This window comes from Leptonychotes weddellii, chromosome 6, assembly GCF_054177405.1.
Source record: "Leptonychotes weddellii isolate Sample4059 chromosome 6, ASM5417740v2, whole genome shotgun sequence".
Lineage (NCBI taxonomy): Eukaryota > Metazoa > Chordata > Mammalia > Carnivora > Phocidae > Leptonychotes > Leptonychotes weddellii.
This window is the reverse complement of record NC_138374.1, coordinates 20,693,863-20,703,535: the sequence shown is the minus strand read 5'-3', so window position 1 is coordinate 20,703,535 and position 9,673 is coordinate 20,693,863. Positions and strand designations below refer to the sequence as shown.

The 9,673-nt window shown below is 38.7% G+C and overlaps 1 long non-coding RNA gene across 1 annotated transcript in view; it reads right to left on the bottom strand.

The window, feature by feature from the left end:
* Nucleotides 1-8,983, bottom strand: part of LOC145722022 (uncharacterized) — a 19,021-nt gene extending 10,038 nt beyond the window's left edge. Inside the window, exons 1-2 of the long non-coding RNA XR_014146057.1 lie at nucleotides 8,675-8,983; nucleotides 4,551-4,710 (exon numbers count right to left, since the gene is read on the bottom strand). This is a non-coding gene — a long non-coding RNA (uncharacterized LOC145722022). The remainder of the gene's footprint in view (nucleotides 1-4,550; nucleotides 4,711-8,674) is intronic.
* Nucleotides 8,984-9,673: the final 690 nt, after the last annotated feature.

Sequence of the window (9,673 nt, the reverse complement as noted above, 5' to 3'; positions counted from 1 at the left end):
AGAGACGATGGACTCTGAAAAACAAACAGGGTTCTAGAGGAGAGGGGGGTGGGGGGATGGGTTAGCCTGGTGGTGGGTATTGAGGAGGGCACGTTCTGCATGGAGCACTGGGTGTTATGCACAAACAATGAATCATGGAACACTTCATCTAAAACTAATGATGTAATGTATGGGGATTAACATAAGAATAAAAAAAAAAACTACTAAGAACTGAGAAAAAATTTTGAATTGTTTTAATGCTGGTGATTGACAAAGATACACTTGCGCTATTCAACACCTACATTTTCTGCCTTCTCTGATGTAGAAAATTATATGCAAGTAATTGTGGTAAATGGTTAGGGGAGGTCTAAAATGGGTGAGGAGAATGAACAAGATTATAAAACTTCCAGGCTAAGCTTTAGAAGGACCACATCCTGGGATGCTGAAGGATATGAGTTATCTGATCTACAACCAGGTTCTTGGAAGAATCAGAAAGAATGGGAATGATGCAAAGAAACTGGAGATGAGCTGATGTCTTTGCAAGACTCAGAAGGAAACAGGCAGAGTTTCAAATTTCTAAGGCAAGCTTTATGTAATTTCCAGGAAAACTTCAAGAAAGATGTTATAACTGAGTGGTGGGTGAGCACTGGGAGACAGAAATGGGTTTGTTAAATACATGAGTATTTGAAAATGAGCAATATCATACTAATCACATTCCATTTTTTGTAGAGTTGAGAGATAGTTAAGTTAGACAATATACACATGGGATAGCTGGGTTGCAGTAAAGCATTTGAGAATCTTTACTTGATATCTATATGTAGTATATAAAAGTGGGTTTGAAACAAGGAAAATTTAGTAGATTCACAACTAATTAAAGTTCCATGTTTAAAGAGTAGCACCTAATGAAGTGATTCCCTACCAGGCTTACCTCAATGAATATTTTGGTCAGTGACACTGCTGAAGTTGTTGGAGACCCTATTTATCAAATTTCAGTGACATAAGCCTGAGACTATCATGACTACAATACCTAAAAGAATCAGGATCTTAAATTAACTAGATGGAATCCTAGAAGAAAAGCATAATAAATGTTCATAAATTCATAGTGTATTGGGATCAGAGAAAATTTTAGTTGAAATCTTCATTTTGTATGCAAAGAAAATAGGTCACAGAAGGGTAACTTTAAGTAGTTCACATATGGCTTACAGGAGCAACACAATAAGTTTATAGGAAGATATATATAAGGGGCTGATTCATTTAAAACACACACACACACACCAGGGCTGATTGTCTCAAGCAATTATTTGCACTTCAATAATTTGTAGCACTAGCAAATATAGCAGAAACAAAACAAATTATCAAAAATCAAAAGACCTACTGCATCCTATTCTGCATGAGTAAAGCTATAGTTATTGATGATAAAAAGGTAACCAGTTCCAGATTTTTTCCCCTTAGTTTCAGTACATTTAAAAAGTGTACTATAGCTATTTATAGACACTAAAAAGAGAAATCAGTCTCTCTGTATACTGAGGCTTTGTTTTTGAAAAATGATCCACATGGGACTAAACATATAAAGAATGCCTTTATAAGGCAAACAGACGTGCTAGGGGGGAAAAAAGAAAAATAAAACTTTATTGTCAGCAATGCTTATTATAGAAATGAAAACACACTGAAATTCTGGGTTCCTGGGTAATGTCAATAAAACCTATGTGCTGGCATAAGAACTTGCTGTCATTACCAAATAACATCAGATCAGATGAGGGTGTTCATTTATTTGGGTCAATGTGTGTCATGCTGCTCTGTCATGCAAAAACCAAAAAGTCATATATGGGCATCATAAGGACAAGAGACAGGATTGGTGAAAGCCTCACTCAAAGGATATGACTGGCACTTTTATCGCTAGCCCAGAGAATCTCAAGCCAAAGAAACTCAGTCTATGAACCCACAAGGGTGGGAAAAGAAAGCTCCTATTGCTAGCTCACAGGACTAAGATTGGAAAGAAATGAATGTTAGGAACAATGGTGATTATATCTGCTAATATAAGTAAATATTACAACTGCATGAGTATCAGACTTGGTGAAATTAATTAATTTACTCGTTTATTTCTTCCTATCCTCATTCAATAAATTTCAGTGAATGTTTACCACATGTCAGGCACAGTGATAAGTGCTGGAGATTCAAAGACAAATGGAATTCAGCCCTCAATCTAAAGATTTACAGTCTTTTAGGAGATGTATAAGTCTCCAACAAAATTTTAGAATGAAGCATGATATATCCTATAAGAATCAAATCTATTAGGTAAACAGTGATCTGATGGAGGGATAAACAGATTAATGGAGTAAGAAAAGGGTTTACTAAGGGAAAATCAGCACAAAACCAGCCATTAATAATCTCAGAAACTTCTGAGTTTTATAGAAATCTTGGCTTAGAACAAAAGAACAAAGTTGACATTTTTCATGGTATCAGGGTATTAACTGTTAATATTACCTGAGTTTCTATTAGGTGAAACCATAGCCAGAGAATCTAGAAATACCCAAGCCCAAGTCCAGAATGCATCTCTACCCCAATTTTCTCAAGACAGCTATATAAACAGTGAACAGTGGTATCACAAAGTATAATAGTAATGTGTTATGATGCCCAAATTCTAAGTACAGCTCCAATCCTACATAAGAGGTCTCCTTTTCCCATTGAATTAAAACGAGAATCTCAGATATTGGCTGAACTCCAGCTTAACCCTTGGGCAGATAACCACAGAAAGAGAAAGACGAGGTTATGGAAGTCAAATCCACATCCGGACTGAATCCTCCTAGCACTCAAGCCACAGGGACTACAGAGCCTGAGAGAGCCAGCTATACCTGGGTACAATAATCACAGCCATGCAAAACTCAGACCAATTCCTAGTAGCTCCTCCCTGTATAATCTAGTTGAGGATGAGTACAAGTGTGAAACTAGAGGAGATATTCCTGGAAATCCTTCCCTCCAGGGGACCACTGACCAACATAAGAGTGACACGCTACACTACATAAATTGTCAATTCAGAATGTGACTTGGAAGTATAGTCCACCAACGCTTTGTCCTACAGTATCCTTGCAGATTACAGTCTACAGAGTAGAAATAAGGAATTCTCCATCCATTTTTATAGTTCTGATAATCTAGAACAGCATCCTGTAAAATAGCAGTCTTTGGTCTTTAGTCATTTATAGACTTTTTTTGAATGGCATCAAACATAAAGGCATTTGCTTTTTTTTTTTTTTTTTAAAGATTTTATTTATTTATTTGACAGAGACACAGCTAGAGAGGGAACACAGCCGAGCAGAGAGCCCGATGAGCCACCCAGGCGCCCCAAGGCATTTGCTTTTAAAAAGTTTTCAGGTGGGGCGCCTGGGTGGCTCAGTCATTAAGCGTCTGCCTTCGGCTCAGGTCAGGATCCCAGGATCTTGGATCGAGCCCCGCATCAGGCTCCCTGCACAGTGGGAAGCCTGCTTCTCCCTCTCCCACTCCCTCTGCTTGTGTTCCGTCTCTCGCTGTGTCTCTCTCTGTCAAATAAATAAATAAAATCTTAAAAAAATAAAATAAAAATAAAAAGTTTTCAGGTAAGAGTGTTAATAAAACAAACAAACAAAAAAATAGAAACAATCACAGTCCTGAACAAGTACCATCATGACATGCCATAAAAGAAATAATTTTAAAATCAAAAAGTAAGAAAGGGAAATACTAAAGAGCTATCTAAAGTTAATGGCAATAGCATTAAGAATTGACAACATTCTCACTTCGCTACAGACCAGTGAAAGCAACATCAAATTACAATGGGCCAAAGTTGAGTATCTGGGGAAAATTGTTCTATAATCTTCATACCCCCCTACTAAAAATCATACTGTGTAGAACAATCATCTTAAATATTTTGGAAATTATATCTTACTGTACTGGACATAGGAGACCTTAGCATCTCATCCTTTCTTTGACAGAGGGAACTGTTCATTAAAAGTCAGTACAGTCACTCACATTGTGTATACTTGAAACAACTCTTGAATTGGTAGATTTACCTCCCCTCATACAAATCTAAATCTCTTCAAACCTTACTTACCCAGTCCTCAATGTGAGTGACATGGTTGGCAGACAAGGACATTGACTTAGTGTCTGAGGAAGATGTGTGAGCGTGTGCCTCCCTTCAAAGCCCCTTAGAACCATTTCAGTTATTAGAGATTATTTTGTTGTTGTCAGTGTTGAAATGTTTTCTATGGTAAGAGGTTGGTGAATGTCACATAAGCTACAGAATTAGGAGTTTTGCCCAGAATAATGAAACTGAAAACGATTTTAAAAGTCAGAAAAAGTTTTATGTTGCAATCATATGGCAAAATAAGAATAATTTCTAGGGGAAAAAAGGGAAAGAAAAAAGAGTTCCTTTAAGAAAGATTTGTAGCAAATTGCATAATTCAAAGCAAGGCTCTCAAGATCCACTGTCCCCAAAGTACTAGCTGAATTAGTTTTCTAGTTTGAGCATCAGTTGGGAATTCACTTCATCAGCATGACTTTATGTGTAATTAGAACAAGATAACTTATGAACAACCACTTACAGAAAGGAACTGGTGATCCTTTACTACATTAAAGACCTCTACTAGGAAGGAATTGCCAGTGTCCATCCAATCTTGATGCTACTGCAGGGCTAGAGGCAGAATTCTCTAGACAGAGCAGATCTTATTTCACAAGCTTTCCTCTTCCAAAAAATATAGGAGTCTCCAAAGAAAAGCCCCATGTCATACATCATTCTTTTCAAGCTAAGTTCTAGATATATTTGCTTTCTGCAAAAAGAGACTAACTGGATTTTAGCCACTGAGCAGGACCTAAGGACCTAGTTACACAACACTGACTTGGTAAAGAGAGTCAACTAAGCCTCATTTAAATTTAAAACTTGAAATGACTGTTCACTTGAAATTACATAAGACTTGAGTTACACATCATATTTCCATCCTTCACACAGTGTATATGTGTGGCAATGAGCCATCTTTCCTTATAATAGACCTTCTGTATCCCTTGCTACATTTTTAAAATAAACAAGTGGATTCTAGAATCTGTCATGGTCTAAATATTTACCTTGTAGGACTACAACTTATGATCCCAGTTCTGTATTTATGTGACATTTTGTTTCCCTCAAAAATCACATTACTTCATTTCAATCTGCTAAAGTCATTAACTAGTAATTAACCCCACACCTTTATTCAACTCACTTAAGCAACTTGTCCCATAACATTAAACAGAAAATTCCTTGGAACCTCTACTCAGAAATCCTACTTCTCTCCCACAAATAATGTCTTTTCAAGCATGTGTAGTGCCTCTGTAATCACACACGTGCTATATTGCCTGACAGAGTGGGCTATTTTTCATGCATCATTCCAACCCATGTCATCTTAGGAACATCAGCTTAGACTTCCTTGAATCTCTGATATACACTATAAGATATTTGACTTAAAAGAGTAAGAAAATCAACTCTGCCAAAATATGCCTATTTATTGCTTTTAGACAAGTTGCTATGTAACTGCTGGAAAATTGCAAAATGGAAACTGTTTAATGTTAAGATCTCAAACATGAAATGACTCGTCCCTTCAAAGAGTCAAGAAAACTCTATCATCGGTAAGTATTGACATCGTAGGTGGGATAGACACTTAGATGTGATGGATTCTATTTGAGTGAAAGGAAGACACAAAAGAACGTAAACTCTATGATTCTATGTGTAGAAAGTTAAAAAAAAAAAAAAGTAAACTAATCTGTGGTGCCCAAAATCAGGATGGTGTTTGCCTTCGGGGAGAAGCTAGAAAGGATGATTGGGAGTGGCTTCTAGAATGCAACAGTGTTCTCTCTCTCCATCTTTGTGGTGGTTATATGGGTATGTTTATTTCATGATAACTCATTAAGCCTTTCACTTATAATCTGTGAACTTTTTGTGAAGGTTAGATTTCATTACAAAATTTAACATACACAAATGTCTAAAGCCTACTTCTAACCAATTAAATCAGAATCTCTAGAAATGGAGCCCAAGCTCTGGTAATCTTTCAAAGCTCAGAGTGCTGATTATGCTTCATTTGCTTCCCCACTCCTGGCCATACTTGGATTTGTACTGTGGGAGGCTGACAGCTAAGAACTGCCTTACCCAATCCCCTTACCTGCTGCACCCCCAATAGATTTGGGAATAGAAGGAGTCTGGAGAAAGGGAAGGATATGGGAGGATTTGTTCCTTCCACCATGCTGTCCCCCTGACTGACTGACTGTGATTCTGAGTGTGGTAGTGTTTCCTTCAGTGACCAAGACAATGACTTTCACTGGGCTCAAATTGCACTCTTCCCTTCTTTTGCCTCTTTTAATCTGGTGTAATAATGGTATCTGAGAAGTCTGGCTCCTGGCAAAAAGACATGTGTGAATTGTCAGGCCTGACCACAGACAATTACAAGTGCTTTACCGGGATGGACCTCCTGGGGGAAGGTTGCCCTACCCACACTTGACTTGGTGCACAACTAATACATTCCACTCCCTGAAGGCAAGGGCTCAGGCCTTTCTGGCCAGACACGTTCCTAATACATTTACATTTCTATACTTTGTGACATCATTCCCAGGTCTCTTTATCTGAGGCCTTAGGCAGAGGTCTTCTTCAGGTGCCTCCACTGAGACCTCTTTATTGGGGGAGGACAGGGAAAACTTGAGACGTTTGCCCACCCTATCTCAATACCAACACTTTTCATTCCTAGTCCCTCCCCCTTACCCACTGTCTCCCCACAACTCGCCAACTCAAAGGCCCATTAAGCTACCACAGGCTTTTGTTTAGGGCTCCCTTAACATTGAGATGACCCCCACATCTGGGCTAATCCATTTGACTCTTGACTGATAACACCATCCCGTGGGAAACAATGGAACACTGAGAATCTAGACTTTCTCTGGTTTTAGATTCTTGCTTGTTTTATCACCTCAGTCACTGACTGAAGGCTTAACTCTCATTTTTGGCTTGTTGCTTTAATTGGCTACTCCAACACTTGGCAGTTCAGCTCTCCCTCTCCCAGCTCAAGGGAGCTCCTGACAACATCTTGCTGCTGATACTGCTAGAGGCTTCACCATCATTTAGTGGTTCTCATAACCTTGCCCACACCTCTGTAAGTATAACTGTATTAAATTCTCTTCAGTTATTCCCATAGAGCATGCCATGTGTCCCGAGAGCCTAAATGATACACCAACTAAATGATTCCAGTATGCAGGCAGTGTTGAACAGTACTGATGGAAACCTCACGTGCCATTAGAAGGAATAAGCACTTGACCTTTGCATGTGTTTCCCTAATCTGTCATAACAAGGTTTCACAAACTGGGTGGTATAAACAACATAAATTTACTGTGTCACAATTCTGAAGGTTAGGAGTCCAAAAATCAAGATGTTGGCAGGGCTATGCTCCATCTGAAGCTGCTAGGGAAGGATCTGATCCAGGCCTCTCTCCTAGCCTCTGATAGCTCCTTGGCTTGTAGCAACATAAATCCAGTTTTTACATGATGGCTCATCGTGTTTAAGAAACATCTTGAGGATTTCATTTGCAACAAGTTCACAGGTGATGCTAAAGCACCCAATGCTGGTGATCCAGGAACCACACTTTGAGAACTACTGTTTTAGAGAGATTATTTAGGTAGTAGTTTGGTGGATGGAATAATTTTAGCCAGGAGAACAGAGAATTATATTACTTTTATTGTTCTTATCAGTTTTAAAATTACAACTGATTCAATGAAAATGTTATTTGGTATCTGGTATCATATAAGTGTTTCTTTTTCTCAATGAAAAACAAAAGCAGGTCCCAAGCTCCAGGGCTTCATCTAATTTCCATGCAAATGACTAGATCTGTAGGTTGTTTTCTCGGTATCAGAAATCATTTGCACACCTCTTTCAGAGTAGTACTTCATTGCTACTAAACTGATGAAATTTTCCATGGCAGAACTCAAGTTGCAACAAATCCCTTGAGGCTAAAGGAATTTATTATTACCTAGCATCAACACCAACAGAAAAATGTAATCACATGCTGCCTGTTCATGTATGATGGATCAATTCTGACACCAGGCACTCACCTCTGACCTCTCTAATGTGAAATTATCCCTCCAGGGATATTCATTTTGATGACAACCTCTCTTGAACCTTAATAAGGTCAAAGTGTTTGATCAGTGAATACATTTCTGGATTCAAAGCATACAGGCTGTCAGGAAAGACAGGGGAGGGAATGTAATGACTAAAACTCCAAATTCTCATAGCCTCAACACTCAGTGGCACAGTCCAAAGGATCTAAGATCTAGGAGCATCATGCTGGCCTAGGAATCTAGAGACCCACCTTTCAGAATGGTTTTAGCAACACTGGAATGGATTACCTTGGAAAGTTACCTAACTTCTCTGAGCTAATCTGAATAGACAATAAATTAAAATATTTGAATTCTATATTTCCTTTTATCCCTTTGAATTTGCCTATATACAGTTTTGATTCCAACAGGAGAGGGGACATTCTGACTTGGTATCCCATTAAATAAAGGGAAAGCAAGGTAAGGGAGTTCAGAGAAAACCAAACCAGGTCTGGATTCAAACACACCTGGCTCTGAATCCAGGCTCTGCCACACAACCCAGATATATTTTTTAAATCACTCTGAGTTAGAAATTCCTCATCAGCAAAACCAAAGTAAAAATACTTACCTTGAGGGTTCTTATGAGGATTAAAGATAATATATGCAAAGCACCATGCATCAGTTTTCAGTCAAGGGTCGTATAAATCACTTGGTATCTTAAAGAATTTCTGGAAGTAGAAGCTTCTGAATGTGAAACAGGTTTAAAAAAAGAAAGTGAAAATAAAATCCAGTGGCATCAGGAACCAGCCCAACAGAGTTGTTTCTTTGCTCTGGAAGCATCTGATGTGTGCTGGGTTTGACCCACGTTGGCTGTCTAGCTTCTCCTTTTGCATTGCCCTGAATTACTCTTACTCTTCAACCCTAGCTTTGCTTTGGCTTCATTTCTATTTCCCTGTTATGGCTAGCACCTGTCTCAATTCTCTCCAGCGTTGGACTTCTTTAAATGAGAATTTTGATGCGTGCTCCTGGCTTACAACATGGTTGCTATATCCCTGGATTCTGCCTCAGCAGAATAATTCTAGTATGTTTATACTGATAAGGGTTTATTTATTTATTTTTTTTAAAGATTTATTTATTTATTTGAGAGAGTGAGAATGAGAGAGAGAGAGAGAGAGTACATGACGGGGGGAGGGTTAGAGGGAGAAGCAGGCTCCTCGCTGAGCAGGGAGCCCGATGCGGGACTCGATCCAGGGACTCCAGGATCATGACCTGAGCCGAAGGCAGTCGCTTAACCAACTGAGCCACCCAGGCGCCCCTGATAAGGGTTTATATAATGAGTATTCTTAATAAAAATCAACTAAAATGAAATACTGTCTTTGCAGCTTACTGATTCCTCAGTACCACTATGAATGTAAAAGAGCAAAATTGCTGCTGTGACAGCAGCAACAGATAATGGAAATAACCAGAAAATTCAAAGAAAGATTAGAAGAGAGCTTTAGAGGCAAAGGCATTGGTGCCAACACCGGACAGCACTGTGGGCAAATCTCCATTTCTAAATTTAATGGTGAGAGACAGAGACATGCATCTCCAGGGAAAAGATTATCTCCCATAATAAATAACAAGAGAC